At 43.7% G+C, this 22,375-nt stretch overlaps 2 protein-coding genes across 6 annotated transcripts in view; both read right to left on the bottom strand.

Moving 5' to 3' along the window:
- OSBPL6 (oxysterol binding protein like 6) overlaps window positions 1–3,251 on the bottom strand; it is a 191,131-nt gene extending 187,880 nt beyond the window's left edge. For all 5 annotated transcript variants that reach the window (XM_067549166.1, XM_067549167.1, XM_067549164.1 and 2 more), the window contains exon 1: window positions 3,189–3,251. The gene's annotated coding sequence lies outside the window, so the exon portion shown is untranslated. The remainder of the gene's footprint in view (window positions 1–3,188) is intronic.
- Window positions 3,252–9,635: 6,384 nt separating this feature from the next.
- Window positions 9,636–22,375, bottom strand: part of RBM45 (RNA binding motif protein 45) — a 37,395-nt gene continuing 24,655 nt past the window's right edge. The window contains exon 10 of the mRNA XM_067549175.1: window positions 9,636–9,923. The gene's annotated coding sequence lies outside the window, so the exon portion shown is untranslated. The remainder of the gene's footprint in view (window positions 9,924–22,375) is intronic.

Raw genomic sequence — 22,375 nt, forward strand, 5'->3', positions numbered from 1 at the left:
TATACAAATTCCCTTAGTTTCTTAATCTTGGGGTAAGTAAAGTAGGTACAACAGCATTTTGAGCATATTCTGCCTTCATTTGACATCATGCAATGGCTGGAGTAAGGAAGTGGCAATGGAGATCAGCACTGCTGCCTCTAGGGCTAAACTCATGAGGAGGGGCAAGGCTTCCTATGCTGATGGACTATAACATTAGAATGCTCTTCCCTTTAATAAATACCACAGTTCCTGTGGCATCCTGTCAGGGAGAAACTAAAGAATTGGGTTTTTTTTCTTTTTAGTTGAGGTTGGTTGGTGGGAAATATTCATTATAATTAGGACTGATGGGTTATTAAGCTTACTTTTCCATTTGTTTGTGGACAAAGTTCTATTTTTTTTAAAGTTTCTGAAGTGTTTTATTTATACTTTGTTAAGCAGAGTCCTTAGGTACCAGCATATAAAATTAAAATTTATTTCTACAAGAACAGGTGAGCAATGATCTCCCATGGTACAACAATTCCTAAGCTTAAATAAGATAAAAGGAGTGGATCCAAGGTAAAATCAGAACTCTAAAAAAGCTGCAACAGAACCTCTGAACATCAGAGGACTTGAGAATAAGAGTCAGTTTCATGAGGCAACTAAGCACAAAAGGCCAAATGGTAAATGAGGCAGCCAACACTATAAAGAGCCAGGAGTGTAGCAAAGAAGGGGAGAGAAAGCAGCAGGTTCGAAGAACTCCAGTAAAACTGCAACTGGTGAAGACCAGGAGAGGTAATGAGAGAGAGTTTTGTCAACCACTTTTCAACCACAAGTACTACAATATGTCCCAATTATGTATTTACCTGGGGTTAACTTCTTTTTTCAGATCTATATTTACCATTTATTTGTATTGGAGAGATATTCTGATTGCATATCTCTTTAGAATATTTTTAAATATTAAACCTCATACTTGATACTTAAATTACATACCCTTGTATTGATTTAAAGTGGGTATGAGAGAAGTCTGTCTTCTGCCTGTGTCAACTTTTAATAAATGAAAATAAAACTATGTTAATTAACTCTTCAGGTAACTCGAAACTGGATTTCACTATTTTATCTTATTGAATTTCTCAATTACAGTTGTTTCAGATTATAGCCACCTTTGCTTAACCTCTAAAAGTCAAGGTCATGTTATTTATATAAAGATAAAAAGTTTAACTGTAGTATGGATATAAGAACAAAGGCTAGTTATATGTGAGAACTATAACAATCCAACCAGGACTACATTATAAAGAAAATACTATATATTTGATGAGACTTTAATCTTTGAGCCAGTGTCATCTTGCAAGTTAATCATCTAGTGAATAGAAAATCTGTCAGTCATGCAGTGAAATAAACTAGTTCCATTAAAACTCAGCTGCTATGGATATTTGGGAGTAAAATTAACCAGCTTCTTGCACCTCAACTAAGTAATAACTAAGTAATAAATAATTTAGAGTATACACTAGTAACAGAAGAATAATATTTACTTTTTCTAAAAGTCTATCTAAGCAGGACTTTTCTCTAAAGTTCTCCAAAGAGGTTCATGAATACTTCTGTACCAATAAGTTATCATATACAAGTTATATTGCAGTTTGTTGTTCAACCTTGGAAACCTAATTCACTTTGAGAAGCACACCATGGTCTTCTGTTTCATTTGTTATTAGTCCAAAATACCTGCATTGCTGTTTTATTTGGTAGGAATGTCAACAGAGCAGACTTGCAGAATGTTAAAACGGTTATAAAATTAAATGGGGGGACGGTGACAAAACCCAGATCAGATGATCATGTTAAGCATTAGAACTTCTGGGGAGGTGGTAATTTCCAGAACACTGTTTTAAATAATCTGCACAAACTCAAAAGCTTGCTAGGATTTTGCAGCATTTCTCACAAATTAAAAATATAGGGCACTGTTTTATTTTTGGAAACCAGTGGGGGAAAATGAAAAAGATACTGTAATAGTGTACAAACTTCCTGAGTAAAATTTGATTTACAATTCATGTTGACAAAACACACACAATGTATGATGAAACATTTTAAATGGTTCTGCATGGGGGAAAAATCATTACTTTTCTTTAGGAAAAAAATAAATTTAGCTATCAAAAGGGTTTCACTCCATTTCATTTCCACTAAGTCAGTTATATAACATCAAGCCCCACTGCCAGTTCCAGATGTTTAAGCTTCATCTAGAGGTTTACCATAGCCATTGTTACAGTATCAGATCACACTTTTAATCATCCACATCCAGCTCTTTTTATTATTATATACAAGCATAGATAGCATCATTCCCCATTCCCAGCTTTGTTGGTGATATAGTTCATGCAGGGAAACAACTTGCTCTATGCAGGAAACACATCTTGACTGCATTGTAATCCCTATTCCCATCATCATCATCCCTTCCAGCGTCAGCTGGGAAATGCAGACATATCATCGTGTATATGCGTGTGCGCGTCCCACCAACATAAATTAGAAAATTCAGATACATCACAATGGATAAAGCGCATCTCCCACCGGTTTGAAATAGACTTGTCCCTCTTTACACCAGTGATTGTGTGTGCGCCCCAACCAATGTGAGATGGAAAACACAGACATGCCCTTGGCTGTGTGTGGCCCGCTCAATCACCAGTGTGAGCTGAGAAATTCAGCCACCTGTGTCTGTGGATGCACACACATCCTAGCCTGGACATGCAGTCACGGCCTGTATATGTGCACGCGCATGTCTGCCTGCCTGTCCCAGCCTGAGCCGGCAAATGCAACCTGGGCCCCATCTCTGCGTGTCTCTGTCCCAGTATGAGCTGATAAAAAATGCATTCATGGCCCCCTCTGTTGTATGCATCATGCAATAAGACGACAATGCATAACTTCAGAGACTCAGTAACCTGGATCCCTGGTACGTTTTTGTTAAAGTCCAGGCAATGAAGCTCCCCGGCTCTTTTCTGCTTTTCCAGTAACATGCATCAGTTATTCCCCATCCAGCTGCAATTCCCGGCCAGTCTGACATCGACTGAGGTGGGGGAGGAGGGCTGCTGCGGCTGCAGCGTCCCCTTAGCTCAGATACACTCTCCTGCTCTCCCTAACCTGAAATGTGCCCCCCAACCCCACATGTACACTCCCAGCCCCTGACCGAGGAACCCCGACGCGCTGTGCGGGCTGCAGCCCCGGGGGCCCCGCTGCCCATTGCAGGCACCCACCTGGTAGCGCGAGGCGGCACGGCGAGCTGGAGTCGCTGCAGCCGGGGGATGCCGGCGCCGGGCTGGATAGGGATGAGTCCAGCTGCAGCTGCGCCCCTCACGCACTGTGGGGACGGGCGGGGTACGGGACCTCCCTCCCTCCCTCGAGCTGTGTGCGGGGGCGGGGGCTCCTCCGCCTCGCCGGGCCGTGCTCGCTGGGCGTCTCTGCCTCCCTTCCTCCCTCCCTGCACTGGGCAGCCGAGAGCCCGGCTGGGCTCCACCAAAACGCGGACGCCTGGAATGCGGCGGCCACGGAGCGGGATTCAGAGCCAAGCCCTGGCTTCACCCTGCCCCGCTGGCGGGAGGCGCGGCAAATGCGGTGACCCTGCCTCGCGCCCGCAGCCCGGCGGCGGCGGGGGAGGCGCGCGCCGGCCACACAAGGAGGAGTCACTGTCAGCCGAGCCGCAGCAGCAGCAGCAGGGACCGGCCCTGGCAGCCAGGCCTGGCGGCGGGCGCGTGCTAGGGGTTTCGCGGGCTGAGGCACAGCAAGGCTCCCTCCTGCCCCCACCCAATGAGTAACTAGGCCGGCTCCGCGCCCGCCCAGGTGGTGCAGTATAGGAGCTGTTCCCGCAGGGTTGCGGGGTAATGGCGGTAACCACAACTGTCAGAGCGCTTTAACTCCCCACTCTTGCCAGGGGTTTATACCTATGTAGCACATTCCCCGTCAGCCACAGCTAGCCCCTTTCAAAGCACCTTTCCACTGCTGTAACCGCCTCCCCACATTGGGGTTGTGCCTCTTCAGCTGTAGCTGGGTAGTTACAGCAATACAACTTCCGGCAGACAAGGCCTGATCCTAGTTAGATCCACCAAGGCAGACTAGACCACAGCAGCCACAGAGTCCTTTCAAGTGAATGAGGCTCAACACAGATACTGGGGTCTATCACAGGGATTCAGTTACAGGACATGGGTCTAAATAAAAACAAATATAAGAGCAACCACCTAGGAGGACGTGTCCTTCCACCTTTGGCTGTCTTCTTGGTGTTCCATTAACAGGTGTGTAGCTCACATTTTCACTCCTGATCTCCTTCAGCTTTCATTTATTTTTAATTCGGTAGCTCTTAGTCCCTCTCTAATAGCTGGTCCATGGAAGAGGATACACATCTACAACTGCTAAGAGTAACAGGAGTTACTCCTTTAGATCAAGTGGCAGAAATTCATTCTCGGTGCTCTAGGTCCTTGGTTCAAACTCCCCTGTCACTCATTGGTCAATTATAGATCCATCTCTGAAAACATGAGATTAGAGTGACTCAGCTGGGAAAGACACCAGCTAGACTCAGAAGTAACCCTAACACTTTTACCTCCAGCGTGGTCCTTAGGCAATTTGTGTTGTCATGTGGAAGATAATGGACTGTAACCTCAAATATTTGGGTTTACTTACCCCAGGTACCCCAATCCTTCTCTTGTAGCCTGCTTCAGTGGGTCATCAGCGTAACTCCCTGGCTCCTGTGCTATTTTCCAAGTAGTTCAAAGTCACCGACCTATACATTCGGGTTCCTCCATCCTTATCTGTAAACCACACTCTGGTTGTCCCATGCTCTGCTGTCTGGCTCAATGGAACAGTGCAGGCAGCATGCACTTTAATCTGACTACCTCCATGAGGAAACCTGGAGAGCAAGAGGCAGCTGTGGACAAGTTCCAGAAGGGCAGGGAGCCAGAAAACAAAATTCTAGGCTGTAGCAAAATGGCAAATTCTGTATAAAAATTGTTGAATTATGCATCTTAGAAAATTGCCACATTCCATAACTGAGAACCATTGAAGGCTTCAGGGCTCTGTTTGAAATGAATGGAGCAAGTTATACCTCTTAAAACTTGTTTCAGGCTATCTACACTCTCAGGTGGGCTGTACTGCATTGGTTTACAAAATTCTGTTCACATTTGCTGTTATCTCTGCAACTATAAGAGACACAGAGATAGCTTTTTCTTTTGTTTTTTAATTAAAGCTCAGATTCTGCAGCATAATGGTGCTGCAAGGGGTGAATTTCACTGCATATTCCATGGTTGTGGGCCCTGACTATTTTCCTATTCCAGCAGACCCTAGGAAAGTCTCCTTCACCCAGTCCCTGGAGTGCTCCTTCTGAGATGGACTTCTCAGGACCTGTTCTTTAGTTCCTTAGTTGAACGTGCAAGTCTCATTTTGAATTCAAGTGAAGAAAGTCAATGAAATAATCAACACAAATATTTTTGTTCTATTTTCTCTTTTCAACATTTGAGGTTGGAGGAATGTTAAGCAGGATTGTTGGGGTTTTTAGAAGGGGGGGAAGGGAAGTTAATTAAAGAAAGTGAAGAATACTCAGGCAGCACTCTTGATTGGTCATAATTAGGAAAGTAATTTTGTCATGTAAAACGTAAGAAAAACCACAGATAAGCTATGGCAAATGTGGATAAAGGAATGGACTTATTCATCTAATTTTTCCCCTAGCAGGAATGAGTGTGGAGGCAGTGAGATATGGGACCAGCAGCACCATTTCTAATTCTCCCCACTGCCATTTCTGGTCCCAAAAAGGGAACTAGTGGTGCAAAGAAACGAAAGCAAACTGTATTGTAAATTGGCTGAATTACAACCTTCCCTTTGAACACTGACTTTTCTAATGATCTTGAAATCAGACTCTTGGGAGCTGTTCTGCGCACAGCCTTTGTACAGATCTAGCTATGCCAAAAGGTAAACAAAAATAAACATGGAGAAGGGTATAACTCCTCATTTTTGTAAAAATGTAGTTATTAACATCTTGTGATCAAGTAAGTATATAAAATAAGGCACGCACGTGCACACACACACACCCCTCAGACTTAGCGTACATCTACACTGCAATGTAAGCCCATGGTTCAAACTCAGGTTCAATCTAATCCCTCTTCTATCTACGCATAAATTGCACTAATCCAGGGCTCAGACCCAGGGTCCCAGGACTCCAAGCGCATGAAAGGTCTGAGCCTAAGTCAAGCCAGGACTCAGGCTTCAGGCCCTAATTGCTTTGTAATGTAGATGTAGCCCAACTAGACTCGTGGTCTGGAAGTACACCCACAATTATCCCACAATCCCTTTGTCCTTTGGACAATCAAATTTGGTGGACAGTTAAGTTTTCCTCACACTGGATCACAAACAAAAGACTAGAATGGCCACATTTTAAAAGGGTGCTAGGAAGTCTGGGACTCAGGACTCAGTGGTTGGACTCAGGCACATATAACACAGTATAGATGCTGAAGCCCCAGGTTGGGGCCCAGGACTCAACAATTTCTAATCTGGGGTTACAAATGAGTGTAGACAATCAAGCCCTAGGTTAACAAAAGCCGGGTCTGCTAATTCAAGTTCTACTAATCCTGGACTTACATTGCAGTGTAGACATACCCTTTTGTCTACACAACATTTTTGTACTGATGCAACCCCTAGGGTGGATGCAGTTATACCAACATTATCAGTTTATGTATGGCTTATTTCAGAGAACGATATAAATATTTTCTATCAGTATAACTGCATCCCCAGTAGGAGGGTACACCAATTTAACTATATCAGTTTAGAAATCAAGGTAGTTTAGAAACTAATGTAGTTAAATCTGCACAAAAACTAGTTACAGACCAGCCTTAAACAACCTCAAACTACTTGAAAAATCTATCTGATGGTTGCCTATAAGGATGTATTTTTACTGAAGATTGCAGCTTATAATTCAAGACACCAACTGCAAAGGTTTAAATATATTGTCTATATTCTTATCTCAAGATTCTAACATCTGAAATAAGGAAAACTATACTCTCTGTATTGTCCATACAAGAATATGGCTTGAGTCTATAGAGAGTCTGAAATAACAGTTCTAAGAAAAGGGTCAATTTCTCCCATTCCTCTCAAATTTAAAATGAAAACTTCAATGGCAACATTATTAACTCTTCATTTGCTGATCACTTTAGTAGAAATATTGAGTTATACTGGGATTGTGGACTGAATTTAAGTAGGTTACTGTCAGGATATGTCTTCACTGAGGAGGCAAATTTGCCGCTGTCAGATCGATCTATCCGGATTGATTGAGCTGTCAGTGAAGACCCGCTCAATCGATCCGGAAGTCGACTTGTTAAAACCACCCCCTCAAGTGGTGTAGTGCAGCGCAGTGGAGATGCCGCGCACAATGGAAGTTAAGAAATCGATGGGATTTATGCTAGCTACTCTGAGTACCTTGCGTAACTGGTTGACTGCCGCTGAATTTTAAGGTAAGTGTAGACCAGGCCTCACTCCATAATCCAACACAACCTTATCCCAATCTCATCCATCATCATTTTAGGAAACCATGTGTTCCTAAGTAACCTAAACTTATACAGGAAAATTAACTAGTCTCAAAACATAGCTAAAGGACAAAATAGTTTCCATTAATATTTAAGATTTGATTTCATATTTAGAGGCATGTTTTCCAAAGCATAGCTGTAAAATATAATTTAATTGTCCATGCAAAGACAGTATCAGCATGGGTAGACCATAGGATAATGTTATCTGTTGATGGAAGCAGTCGTCTGAAGAGCAAAATTAAAAGTGAGCCCTGGGATGCCCTCCTATTTTCCATTCTTTGTCTCCCCTCATTGCAGCCACCCTATCTTAGCTGTAGCTCACTCCATACTTCAGTGAGAAGGAAAGTTTGTGGCAGTCTTGAGTAAAGCGCTTGCTTCTCATCCACATGCTAGGGACCAAACATATATATGGATGGTTGAAGTATTTTACTCTGTAGTACTTTCTGATATGCTACAAATGATATATATCCTAAAACTGAGATTCTGTGCTTTTTGCCTCTGGTGTTATCCATTGTATTTTCTTTTGGTTTATATCTTTGTTTGGTATCCATTTCCCCTTATGTGAAATAGAGTCAAGCCCCAGGTTGTTAGAGACAGGCTTTTACTGGAGGTTTTGCTCCTTTTACAGCATTGAGTGAATAATTCAAGATATGCAACACTGTGAGGTCACAGCAGTAGTAATGATTCTGAGATGTTGAAAGGATGAAGAAAAGCAGAAAATAGAGCATAAAGTGGCCAATGATTTCAGCAGAGCCAGAATTCAGGAAACTGAATCACAGCAAACTAACTGGTAGAACCTGATCGCCCAGATTCTTTGCTTCACCCTGTATCTGCCGGGCACAAGATGGGGAAGGAGGGACACAAAAGAATTGTTTGTAGTTCTGTGCATCTAGGGCCAGTTCTATGCCAGCCTCTTGTTGTTTGGGCAGCCTTGCTTCTGCTCTTAAAGTACATATGCTGGTTCTGGCCCCAAAGAGGCCATCTGTCATCAGACTCCTCCATTCTAGCTGGGGAGAGCCGACTGGTTTCCAGCCCCTCTGGGCCAGATCTCAATAGACAGAAGGTGTTATTTCTGAAATTCCAGAATCCACTTTATTCTGCATTGCACTGTAGATGGAAATCCATTGAGGTTGCCCTAAAGCCTTTCTGAAACACATAATTGTCTTTTTGTCAATATCATCTTACTATAAGCACTATCTGAAAACACTGGATACCTTAAAAAACAACAAGAGTCCTGTAGCACCTTAAAGACTAACAAATTTCTGTGGGCATAAGCTTTTGTGGGCTGCAACCCACTTCGTCAGATCCATGAAATGGAAATCACAGATAGGAGGTATATATATACATCCAAGGGTAAGAAACAACAATGGGGAGAGCAAGTGCTAACAAAGTCAATTCAGTTAGGGTAGATGAGGCCTATTCACAACCGTTGATTAGAAGGGAGAATGTGTGAACAATGACAATTACTTCTGGTAATGAGATAACCATTCCAAGTCCCTATTCAGACCCAGTCTAATAGTGTCAAATTTGCATATAAGTTCCAACTCTGAAGTTTCTCGCTGAACTCTGTTTTTGAAGTTTTTTCGTTGTTTTTGCTGTATACAGACTAACACTTTGGAACTGGATACCTTCACATTCTCTATAAACTAATTGTTTTGATGTCCAACACCGAATTTCCCCAAAATCTTCTTAATAAAGGGAATCTATCCCATGAGCCATTTCCTTAGGTGGCCTAAAGCTCTTCTTAGGCCCCCAAAAAGGGATTAATGGGCCTCAAAATCAGATCTTTGGAGATAGAACTAGGACTTACCTTGTCCCTTCTAATACTTGTACCCTCTAGATCTCAGGTTCTGAAAGAATGTTTGAAGCTGTGCCTGCCCTTGTAAAAAATGACTGTCATCACTAAGGCTTACCCTGTTTGGCAGAAATTAGAGAAGATTTATTCTAAGATCTAAAATCTCTAGGGATTGCTTTAAGGACTTACAAAGAACTTGCTTCAAGAGAAGGAAAGAGCAATGAAACAACTTGACTGGAAAGACACTTAACCTCAACCTGAGCCAGTGGTCTCTTCTAGGAAACACATTATTTGCAATAGTTGCAGCCTCATACACAGAGTTACTTAAATGAAATAATCTACCCACTTTTTACCTTTCTAGAGGAATGCTTATGGGTTCCTAGATCATCTAGGAATTTGCTGAACCTCAGGAGAGCTCAAAGCATGAGACATTCTTATATCCTTAAAGTCGCTTCAAAATGCTTGTCTAAGGCAGGATCAATGTTCCTTAGTGCTAGGGTCTGAAAGGGAGGCATTATTCTTTCAGAAAGCAGCACATTTCTTGAAGCGGGATGGAAACAGTGAGTCAAACAAGGAGCTTGAATTCCATGATTCTGCTTTATCTTTGGGTAGTTTGTAGGAGCTTCAAGAAGGATCTGGAGTAGAAAAATTGAAAGATTTAAGAGAAGCCAAACACATCTTGCCCTAATAGTTGATAGAAAAGTCTTAACTTCAACATTTATTTATTATCCTATCCCAAAGCAGATTTACCTGAAAGTACAAGCAAAACATCTGTAAAAAAATACCATTAGATCATTCACAGTTCCAAAAGTTCCTTTTAATCTGTCTTTTTTCATTCTTGACTGTGTCCAGTAAATCCTGATGAGAATTTTCTGCTGGTTAAGTTTGACTCTGAGATCATGCTCATGTAGATTTATTCATGTTTTCACATAGCCATTTCTGCTATGAATATGCTGTACTATGTCTGTATTCCAAGCATTTCTTATATCCTCTGTTGAGCATTTCAAGGGCATTAAAAGGAAGCAGTATGGATACTGTTTCAGATATTAGCAAGAATGCACAAACAAGGGTTCCCAAATTCTTTCACAGGCTGGTCCACATCTTAGTAGAACAATTGCCTCATGTACCATTTAATTTCTCATTCACTATCACACAGATCACCTTCCATCCCCACCACAATTACATATCATTATAAGTTGTAAGTATTATTTTACTTTTTTCTCCCTAAGGTAACAGATTCTTTGAGCTGTGAGAATGACACATATACCAGTCTTCAAAGACTAGATAAATGTATGACTCTTACATATTCATTGTAGCCAGATATTTTTGAGATTCTATTTTGGAAGATGGGTTCAGGTCACCACAGTTTCAAGGAAAGATGAACCAATATTCAGTTTTCCTTCTAGTTCTGGCAAGCTTTATAGTCACAAATGGCAGTATTTCTCATACGCTACCCTCATTTTATCCAATCTATTCCATTAATCTTCCATTTGATTTAATTTAATAGGTTCCAAATTATCTATGATTTTGTTATTTAGAGCTCTGATTTAATATTCAGATTTATCAGGTTTTTCAGAATCCATTTGAATTTCCATAGAAGAAAGAACTATGCTATTTAACAATGGCAGTGTATTTATACTTGTAACCACTTTAGTAGTCATCCTGAAATATTTCTAAATTCTTCTATTTTGTTGAATGTTCACAGTATTGTTTTGTTTATTTAATTAATTAATTAATTACCAGCAATGATATTTACATTGATACTTTAGGCATCTTCTCGCCGACTTGTATGTTTGTTTTTATTGTTTATGACAATCATCAAATGTTACATTATTAGATCCAACAAATACTGGGGCACTGGTAATCCTATTGAGTTGAAAAGGTTGTATGGTATATTTAAAATGATCTTCTGTATTATTAAATGTAATTGGTTTCACATCTTCCGCTCTTTTGGTTTAAATATACTACTACAACTTCTGCATTTGTTAAGACAGGAGTATGCAAAAATTCTCTGGTTCACACCAGTTTATAAATTAAACAACATGTTTTCCAGTTTAGCTGTTTTAATATAAAATCCATAAAATGCTGGGTTTTCAATACATAGTTCAAGTCAAATGTTACCATCTACAAAATAAATGGTTTATACATATTGAAATGTAATTTTCCAGCTCTGATTAATGACATTTATACTGCACCAAGGCCAGAACGGTGGTCTCCCTTCCACACACAGCTGCTTTGGGGTATGATGCAGCTTCCCTTTAAAACATTTATAACTGCAGTGTAGGAAGGAGCAGTTAAATACTAGGTTTGACTGACTTTTATATCCATATAATTCTCTACAATTAAGTAAATTGATCCCTGATTTCCTTTCTTTCTGTCTTCCATTGCACTAGTGATCAGAACTCAAGACATTTGGAATTATTTTATTTTTTAAAATGTATTAAGATATCAAGCTGATTTACAGAAGACTTGAATCTAGTTTGTAACTTGAGCTACTGCTGATGCATTTGTCCCTGCCAAAATTTGAGGTTATGAACATGACATTTGATCTATCTGTACTGTAAGTTGTCCCAATGTACTAAATATAACCAAGGCTGGGGGATGGGACTAGTGTTCACTGTAGAAGGAACAAAAATCTTCACAAAGTAAGGATCTGAGGAAAGAAGTTTTACTATGCCTGACAACATAAACAGTTCCCTAGTTCAGATATACTATAGCATCCACAAAAGGTGATGCCATAATTTTTAATGATGCACATATGAAAAGCACACTGTACAAGATTTCATGATTTGTAAGTTAGCTCAAAAATGAAACAGGAAAAGAGAGAATGGAAAAGATGTCAAAGAATAGAGCCTGAATTTACTGAAGGCTCTGAGTCATAAATCTGGGTGGTTTGCCAATGTCAGGATCCATCCCAAATGATTTTTCAATAAATAAATTCAGCCCAACAGAATTTGATTCCAAAAGAACACTACCCCTTCTCTCTCATTTCCTTTAATTTTTTCTACCCTAGGACAGGTGATTTGTTCCTTCCCTACCACTCCTGCATTTCCCATGACCCGAACTGACTCTTTCTGAGGAAGCATCTCATGTCTCTGACTGATAAAAGATACTGATTAGATTGCCCCAGACAAGCAGACAAACAACTGACAGACACATGGGATAGGCTTAAATGGAATGCCACAACTTTATTAATTATACCTTGGGGAGGGGCAGTACATTGCCTGCCTCAGGTCTCAGATAGCAGGCAGGGCCTTTACCATGAACCACACAATAACTCAGGGTAGACCCTCCTCTTACCCTCACATAAGACATTTAGATATTTGGGCTTCAGTAGGAGCCTCATGGGTCTCAGAGACTGGGTCTGAACATCTACACCACTATTTTAACCCCCAGTCTGCATCCCGCAAGTCTGAGACAATTGACCTGGGCTCTGAGACTTGGTGCCACGGTACATCTACAATGAAATAAAAAACCCCCACAACACGGCCACAACTGGCCTGGGTCAACTGACTCAAGCTTGCAGGCCTTGGGCTGCCGGGCTATAAAATTGCAGTGTAGGTGTTTGGGTTTGGGCTGGAGTGTGGGCTCTGAGACCCCACGAGGGGTGGTCTCAAAGCCTAGGCTCCAGCCCAAGCCCACACATCTACACCACAATTTTATAGCCCAGCAGCACAAGCCCAAGTCAGCTGAACCAGGGTCCGAGACTCACTGCTGCAGTATGAACATACCCAAAAGAGGCTTATGCAAAGTTCTGCTTTAGCTCAACTAGGCATTGGGGATGGAGAGTGAAGGGATGCACACAGCAGCCAGATACCCCCATCTCCCTTTACCCAGCCAATGGTTAAGTAGAGAACTGCAGGGGAGGAGAGAAGGGCTCCCCTTTCTGCTGCACATGCATTTGGACTTCTCTCATTCCCTGCTGTCCAGTCAAAGTTCCTCCCCACTAAAGGCTGTGAGAGGACATTGTCTCCATTTTTTCTTCTACCTCTTCTGTACCTCTTTTTAGTTTCCATATTTCCTTCCCTCCTCCTGTTTCTCTCCCTCTCTTGGTCACCTTGGTCCTCTTCTGTCTCATTAAGCTCTTGTCTCCCTCATCTAGTTCTTGCTCACTGGTTCATCCCAGTCCCTCTATATTGCTATTTAGTCTATTGAGACTGCTGCCAAGAAATTTAAGAGTACTTTTTTATGCATGTCTTATGTAACAAGGTCTCATTCCAGATGGGAGTAGAATAATTTTTTTAAAGTAATTTACTCAAATTATTCTGTTGTGAGTTACAAGAAGCCATTCTGGACATTCCAAAAAGCACAGAAACTGGCAAAACCCTACTTAATTGTTATCATCTGTGGATATTCTTGCAAATCAAACAGTTAATTTGCTACTATTGTAGCAGAGATATTCCCCACAAACGAGTCAACTAAGTTCATTCATTTACATAGCTGACAGACTTTCACAAGCAAAGAAAGATGAGCTCTATTTAAAGTGAAATAAAATAAGCTACTTGGATATGAACTGCAAAGGAGGTAAATATATATTATATATATATATATATATATGGAATAGCTACAAGTGAATCTTTATTACGCATTTAAAATACTGTGGAAACTGTTCTGGATTTTCAAATATAATGTCACTTGTGAAGTGACTAGTATGAGTGCACAGCTTGAGTACCAGTGACCTCTGCTGGAGTGATGATGGAGCACCTTACAGTAATGTAGTTTCACTATAGTGGAAGCTGAAGTTCAAATTCCATTATAACTTTTTTCAACCCTTCCTCACTTTCCAAAAAGTTTACCTTCCACATGAAAATTTATTGTACCCAACTATGAACATTTTTTGAAAGTTTGAACAGAATCTTTGATAAGATTTTAAAAAAAGGTTTTATGGATGAAGTTAACAAGTTTAGAAAATAACTAATATGCCATATATTGTTTTCTGTAACAATTTAAATAAATACATTGAATTAAATGTGAATTGGTCAAATATGCACCACATTATGCATGTATCCAGCTGTCCACCTCATGAACATTTATGCGATTTTTCTTATTTGAGTTTATTTAATAAGGGCTCAATTCTGCACCACTGACATTAAGGGAAGTTTTGCAATTTACTTCAATGGGAGCAGAAACAGGCCTCAGATGTTATTTCAGCACAACTTCACTTTTCTCAGAAAGTATATTTTTGGTGTATTTTAAAGGGCACACCTACCCTTGCACCTGCTGGACAGAAGTTGTTACATTGTATCTTGAAAGTATGGATATTTATGACTTAAATGGAAAAGCATCCAGTACAACAATTTTTTTTAAAACAAAACCTATCATGTTAATATTTTAGTAATCATCTAAATGTGCAGTTTCATGGACGTGAGTAAACGAAACATTAAAATAGATTAAAAACTTATTACTTCATAAAATTACTTTTCTAAGATTATTGGAGATTTGACTTTTAGACTTTTTATTAGGCCAGTGTTCATTGTTTTCTGACAATACTACTGAAAAATAAACATGTTTTCCCATAAATCCATACTAAAAAAAATAAACCCAATAAGAGTAATTTTACAGGCAAACACACTCCTTGGAGTGAGATCACTGTGATTGCTAAAAGGACTATTAGCTGATGCTTAAAGCACATCCAAGACATCCAGCTCCCGTGTAACTTACAATGCCTTTGTTCCTCATATACATAATTACATTTTAATGTATGCATTGTATTAATAAGGCAGAAACTCTGATGTGGTTACCTAAATCTACAAAAAATGTATAGTAAACAATATTGCATGAATGAACTTAATGAAATGAAAAGTTTATTACACAGATATGAAAATGAATTTGTTGGTAACATTCCAAATATGCTCATTATGGAAGCCTTGCAGAATTAGATCTAAATTAGACTAGATTATATTAGCCTTATTTGCAGAGTGTGGTGGATTTCACTTAAATCCTTCTCAAATTTGAGTGGTCAAGTAGGCCAAGGTACAAAATATTATTCAGTCCTATGTACATGGGAAGAAACTTTCCTTTGATTTTATATTTTAAATTATACATTTTGGAAATATATTTCAACATATTTGAACAAAGTAGCTTGTTAATTTTTCTTTTATTTCTGGGGCTATTAAAAAACAATGCTATCAACTAAGTATTCAGCATTCATCAGAATTCACTGCTTTTTAAGTGAAAAACAGTACAAAATTTTATCTTCAGTTTTCATGGACTTTCTCATCCTCCCCAGAGAGGCCATAATAGCAAAATTTCTTCCCATGTACATTATGTTCAACTAGCATTTTAATATTTAGAAATGTCTTTTTTTACATAACAGCTTCCCATTCCCTACTCCACCCTCAGGCTTTTGTTTGCATAATAAGGGCTTTAAAATGAAAGCAGTGAAATGTACATAAGATTCAGCCAGTGAATGCTATACAGAGAATTCTTTGCATTCCAAATTGCATGTAGCAGAAAGCAGAATTATGGAATATGTTGTTTCCATCGGTATTTATTTAAATCCTTCCCGTTTGATAAACAGAAGACTGTTCTGCTTGTCAAGCAACAATGGCTCAATAAAAGATAAAATTACACTTTCTACTTAACATATGTTAGTATAATTTATAGTACCTGTATTGCCTGATATTCGAAAGAAGCTGAACACCCGCTATCCCCCACCTGCACTTTGTCAAAGGGAGTTTTGGCTGCTCTGCACTTCAGAAAGTCAGGTCCCTTACATATAAATATACTACATTTTAGTAGCGAGCATTAATGCCGTGTTATGCTTGAGAACTACAACATGCAAAACACAGGAAATTAAAAAATGTAAAGTGTCTCAATGTTAACTCTGCTTCATTGCATATCCTATCTATTTTATGATGTATATCAAACTTCTTGTACTTAATTTTTGTTTTAATATAATAGAAAGCTAAAAAGTAAAAAAATCTAAAGCTATTTGGTCTGAAGAATCTGCCAACTTTGACAGCTAAAAGTTGACAAAGTAATGGAGAACTGTTGTTCTCTGAGATGTGTTGCTCATGTCCATTCCATTGTAGGTGTGTGCACACCCCATGCAGAGTTACCAGAATTTTTTTCCCTTTAGCAGTACCCGTAGGACTGGATTCGGTGCCCCCTGGAGTCCCGCACACATGCCACGGTATATTAGGCCCACCAGCCCTATGCCCCTTCAGTTCCTTCTTGCCATCAACTCTAACAGCGGGGACCGGGGGTGGCTCATGGAATGGACATGAGCAACACATTTCAAAGAACAACAGTTACAAGGTGAGTAACCGTCTTTTTTTCTTCGAGTGCTTGCTCATGTCGATTTCATTGTAAGTGATTCACAACCAGTACCTTGGAGGCAGGTTCAGAGTTCATAGATGGATTGACCATAGCACCGCTCTGCCGAAGCTGGCATCATCCCTTGCCTGCTGAACAATGGCGGAGTGGGACGTAAAGGTGTGTACCAACAACCAAGTAGCGGCTTTGCATATGTCCTGAATAGGCACTCACGCTAGGAATGCCGCAGAAGAGGCCTGCGCTCTAGTAGAGTGAGCTGTGACATTTCCCGGAAGGGGAATCTTTGCCTGCTCATAGCAGAACCTTATGAAGGAGATAATCCAAGAGGAGATCTGCTGCGACGAGACAGGTAAGCCCTTCATCCTGTTGGCCAAGGCTACAAACAGCTGCGTGGACTTATGAAACAGTTTTGTTCTTTCTATGTAAAAAGCCTCTATGTACATCCAACATGTGCCACCTTTGCTCCTCCCTCTGAAGCATGCAGCTTTGGGAAAAATAGCGGCAGGAAGATATCCTGGCTGGCATGGAATTGTGACACCACCTTGGGCAAGAAGTCAGGGTGGAGCCTCAGCTGGACCTTGTGCTTATAAAAAAAAACTTGTAAGGCGGTCCGAGGGAAGTGCTCTGATCTCAGATACCCTCCTAGCCGAGGTGATGGTAACTAGGAAGGCTACCTTCCACAACAGCAGCAAAAGGGAGCAGGTAGCCAAAGACTAGAACGGTGCCCCCATGAGCCTGGAGAGGACTAGTTTTAGGTCCCAGGGGAGTAACGGATCCCTACCTGAGTGTAGAGTCTCCCTATACCCTTCAGGAACCTAACCGCCATGATGTAAAAGAAGACTGACCTCCCTTGAATCGGAGGATGGAAGGCTGAAATAGCAGCCAGATGCACTTTCAACAAGGTAGTGGCTAGGCCATGGAGTTTAAGGTGCAGCAGGTAATCTAGCACCATCTGGATTGATGCTTGGTGGGGTGTGACCACCTGGGCCGCAGCCCAGCATGTGAACCACTTCCACTTGGCTAAATATGATGCCCTGGTGGAAGATTTCCTACTACCCATTAGTATAGCCTGCACCTGAGACAAGCAAGCCCGTTCTTCTAGCTAAGCCACTCAGCCTCTACGCCATCAGGTGCAGGGACTCCAAGTCTGGATGCAGAAGTCGCTCCCAATCCTAGAGGAGTAGGTTGTGCCAGCGTGGTAGCTCCAGTGGGGAGCAATGGACAGTTCCAGGAGCGTTGTGAACCAGTGTTGCCTCAGCCATGTGGGTGCTATAAGTATAAAATTCGCCCTGTCTCTTTTGATCTTTAACAGGACCCTGTGATCCACGGAATGGGAGGGAAGGCATACAGAAGTCTCCCCGACCATGAAAGTAAGAAGGCGTCCAACAGGGCCCCCTCATCGAGCCCACGAAGGCAGCAGAATTGGCTGCACTTCTTGTTGACCTTGGAGGTGAAGAGATCCACTTGGGGAAACGCCAACCTCCAGAAAATCATGTCGGCTATTGATGGGTGGAGAGACCACTTTTGGCAAGGTAAGAAGGTCTTGCTGAGTCGGTCCGCTGTGGCGTTCTTGATACCAGGGAGGTGTAAAGCCACCAGGTGAGTATCGTGGCTTATCCCTAGGTTCCACAGACTCACCGTCTCCTAACACAGGTCTGGGGAGCGGGCCCCACCCTGTCTGTTGATATAATACATTGCGGCGGTGTTGTCCCCTCAAAAAGGGAAGGAACACTCCGCATGCCAGATGGATTGCCCTGAGCTCCCTGATGTTTATGGCAGCCCTTGGTCCTCCCTCGACCAGGTCCCTTGGATTCTGTGGCCCAAGCTGACATGCGCCCTCCACCCAAGTCTGAGGCATCTGAAACCAGAGCCATCGAGGGCCGCAACTCTGCAAAGGGCATCCCCTCCATCACCGCCCGGGGTTCCAACCACCAACCCAGGGAGGCTAGGACTTGCGTGGGCACCATAACCACTCTGTCCAAGGGGTGCCTGCTCAGGTCATATGCATAGCTGGAGCAGCCTGAGTTTCAGGCATGGTGATGCAGCACATAGGTGCACGCTGCCATATAGCCCAGCAACTGCAGACAAATCTGTGCTGTCATAAGTGGAGAGGCCCTTAGGTCCCTGATTAGGTTGGACATGGCATCAAGCAGTGCCTGTGGCAGAAATGCCCTGGCCCGCGTCGAATCGACAACAGCCCCAATAAATTCTATTCTCTGCACTGGCGTCAAAGTGGATTTTTGTTCGTTCACCAACAGGCACAGACAGTGGCAGGTGGCCCAAACTAAGTCCAGACTGGTTGGAACCTGGGTCCGTGACGTGCCCGATTAACCAGTCATTGAGATACGGGTAAATCTGCACCCCTCAGCACCTGAGATACGCGGCCACCACCACCATGCATTTTGGGGCTGACAACAGGCCGAAGGGGAGGGCCGTAAACTGGTAGTGGGACCCTTCCACCATGAACCGGAGGAACTGCCTGTGTCCCGGGAATATGAAGATATGAAAATATGCATCCTTCAGATTGAGGGCAGCATATCAGTCTCCTGGATCCAATGAGGGAATGATGGAGTCTAGGGAAACATGCAGAACTTCAGCCTTTTGATGTACCTGTCTAGGCCCCGCAGGTCCAAAATGGGCCTGAGTCCCCCTTTTGCCTTGGGAATGAGGAAATAATGGGAATAGAAGCCCTTTCCTCTCATGTCCGGTGGAACTTCCTCCACAGCTCCCAGTGTAATGAGGTTCTTCACCTCCTGCATGAGGAGTTGCTCATGAGAGAGGTCCCTGAAGAAGGCCGGGGAAGTGTGTGGAGGGGTGGGGGGGAGAGACTTGCAGGGTATAACCCGTTGCAATGGTACCCAAGACCCAACAATCCAATGTTATATGGGCCCATGCCAGGAGGAATGGGGCAAGTCAGTTTAGGAATAACAGGGACATAGGATCCTGATGCAAGACTGGAAGGCTGTCCTCGGGCACACCATCAAAACGATTGGCGCTGTCCGCCCAAGCGTCAGGAGGGCGCTGGCTGGTTAGCTGAGGAAGGCAGCGCCGCCTAAAGCTTCTGTCTCTATCCCCCCTTCTGTTGGTCCCAAAGCGCTGAGCCTGGAACCTAGGCTACTGCTGTGGGTGGAACTGCCTTCTCACAGCCTGGGGCGTGTAAAGGCCCAATGAGCGCAACGTAGCCCTTAACTCTTTTAGTCCATGAAGCTCGGTGTCAGTCTGATCCGAGGCAAGTGCACTTCCATCGAACGGTAGGTGCTGGATGAACTGTTGCACCTCCTAGGACAGACCAGATGACTGCAGCCACAAGCACCAGCGCATGGAGATCACAGAGACCATGGACCTTGCAGCTGAGTCAACCGCATCTGAGTCTGCCTGTAAGGTGGCCCTGGCCACCTTCTTGCCTTCCTCCAAGATGGTGGAGAAGTCTGGTGCCTGCTCCTGGGACAGATCCTCTCTGAAATGTTTGAGGGAGTCCCAGAGGTTATAGTTATACCTCCCTATCAGCACTTGCTGGTAGCAATACGGAATTGCAGGCTGGCAGTAGAATAAATCTTCCTCCCAAACAGATCCAGCTTTTTATTGTCTTTATTTTTGGGAGTTGTGCCGGGCTGCCCCTATCTGTCCCATTCATTGGCAGCTGCCACTACCAGGGAGCTTGGTGCAGGGTATGTAAATAAGTATTCAGACCCCTTTGCAGAGACGTAATACTTCTTCTCCACTCTCTTAGAGGTTGGAGGCAGAGAGGATGGCGTTTGCCACAGGATCTTAACCAATTTAAAGACCTCTTCATGGGCCGGCAGGGCGACCTGGGCCGGTGCTGCCACTGCCAGCACATTGAAGAGGTTGTCTGATGGTTCCTGCAGCTCGTCCGCTTCCAACCCCAGGTTCGAGGCCACCCTCTTAAGGAGCTCCTAGTGGGCTCGAAAGTTGTTTAAGGGAGCTGAAGGTCCCACTGTAACTGCCTTGTCTGGGCAGGAGGAAGATGACTGTCCTGATGCTGGAGGTGGCGACGCTTCCCCTGGGGGACCGCTACAGATGTCCCTTTCAGCAGGTCCGATTCCACCTCTGAAGTGGAGCTGCGGATCTCTGCCAGGGGTGCAGGAGCTGTAGATTATTTCCCTGAAGAAATAAGGGAATAGAGCCCTGTAACCATAGGGAATCCCCAAGGATTCCAGTATGGCCATTGAGCCGGCCACTGGCCCTGAGGCCAACCTGTAGCAGGCAGACAGGGACCGTGCTCCTGACCCCCAGGTCGATGGGGCTGACCAGGGTGGGCTGCTGGAATTCTATCTTCCCCGAAGTAGCAGGACAAACTCCCTGGTAACCAACGGTGACCTGTGCTCGACTCCTTTCCCATCAGGCAGTGCTGTGGAGAACGGGAGTGGTATCTGGCCTCCCAATCTTGCTGGTGTTCCAACGATCGCTGCCTTGGAGATGAGGAGCGTGATGCCGGTGACTGGTGGCACCGCTACCTAGACCCGCGCCTGGTTGGCGGGGAATTCCGGTGGGAGGAGGAGAAGGAACAGTGCCGTGCCACAGGGGATTATCTTGGTGCCGAGGATCGATAATAGGCAAATGCCCTGTTGCCAGCAACTGGGTTCTGCGCCGTATCCGCATGGGCGAACTCATTAGTGCCAGGGATAGGGATCAGCGCCGGCTCCCCAATGGTGAGCGCTTGCTTGATCTGAAGCGAAATCAGTGCCGCCCTGCTGGAGCTGAAGTCTTTGGTGCCAGCAACCGAGAGCGGTGTTGTGCTGATGCCCCTGAACTCCTCCAGTACCGGCACTCTGCCTCCAGTGAACTTGGTGACAGGGAGCATGCCCTCGGGAATCATGCTTCAAGGGTGGCAATCTTCTCCGCGGTGACCTGGCTCGTGGAGAGGCATGTCAGGGCTCTGGAGAGCGGTGCAGCCTCTGGGGAGGTCCCATCGGAGGTTTCCCCTTCAATGCCGGCACCCTCCCCTTTGCCTGCTCCGTCCGGGCATTGGCGTTGGAGGCAAGGGCAGCACCATCAGGTCACTTGCCACTTGAAACACCTCCGGTGTCGACGGCACCACGAGCTGCAGAGGCCCTCTTCCACTCCTGGGAGTCAGAGGGGGCTCTCTGGTAGGGCTCAGGGCCCTAGCCGAGGCCTGCTCCTGAAGAGACTGCTCAGCCCGCTGGATCTGTGCTGCTCCGATGCTCGACCCCATGTCCTTAGTCTTCTTCTGTGCAGGGGAGCAGTCCCTCTTCAACCACCGTGTTGTTTACTTCTTCTTCAATGGCGAAGAGGAAGCTCAGTGCTGCGGTGGTTCCAGTGCCGGAGGGGTGCTCTGCACTGACACAGTGCTCGGCACCGAGAGGGAGCGGGACGGCTCTGAAGCCAGTCTCAGAGCAGCCTCCATCAATATGGCTTTCAGACAAATTTCCCACTCTTTCTGAGTCCATAGTCTGAATGCCTTACTGATTCGGCACTTGTCCTTTCTGTGCAACTCCACCAACCACTTCAGACAACTGTCGTGGGGGTAGCTAAGCAGGAAGGACTCACTGCAGGACTTACAAGGCTTGAAACCAGGGGATCAGCATGCCTTGCAGCTGGATGGAGGTCCCTCAGGTGACTACCTTATCTGCTAAACTATTTACACTATCAACTAACTACTCAATAACTACTTAAGGGAACACTTAACACTAAATTGCTAAGAGGCACTTGCAGAAGACATAGTTCCAGTAACCGTCAGTGGTGGAAAGAAGGAACTGAGGGGGTGTAGGGCTGGCAGCACCTAATATACCGCTGCATGTGTGCAGGACTCCAGGGGGCACTGAAGTTG

Source organism: Emydura macquarii, unplaced genomic scaffold (genome assembly GCF_026122565.2).
Source record: "Emydura macquarii macquarii isolate MOO-44397 ecotype Brisbane River unplaced genomic scaffold, CSIRO-AGI_Emac_v2 contig_1253, whole genome shotgun sequence".
Lineage (NCBI taxonomy): Eukaryota > Metazoa > Chordata > Testudines > Chelidae > Emydura > Emydura macquarii.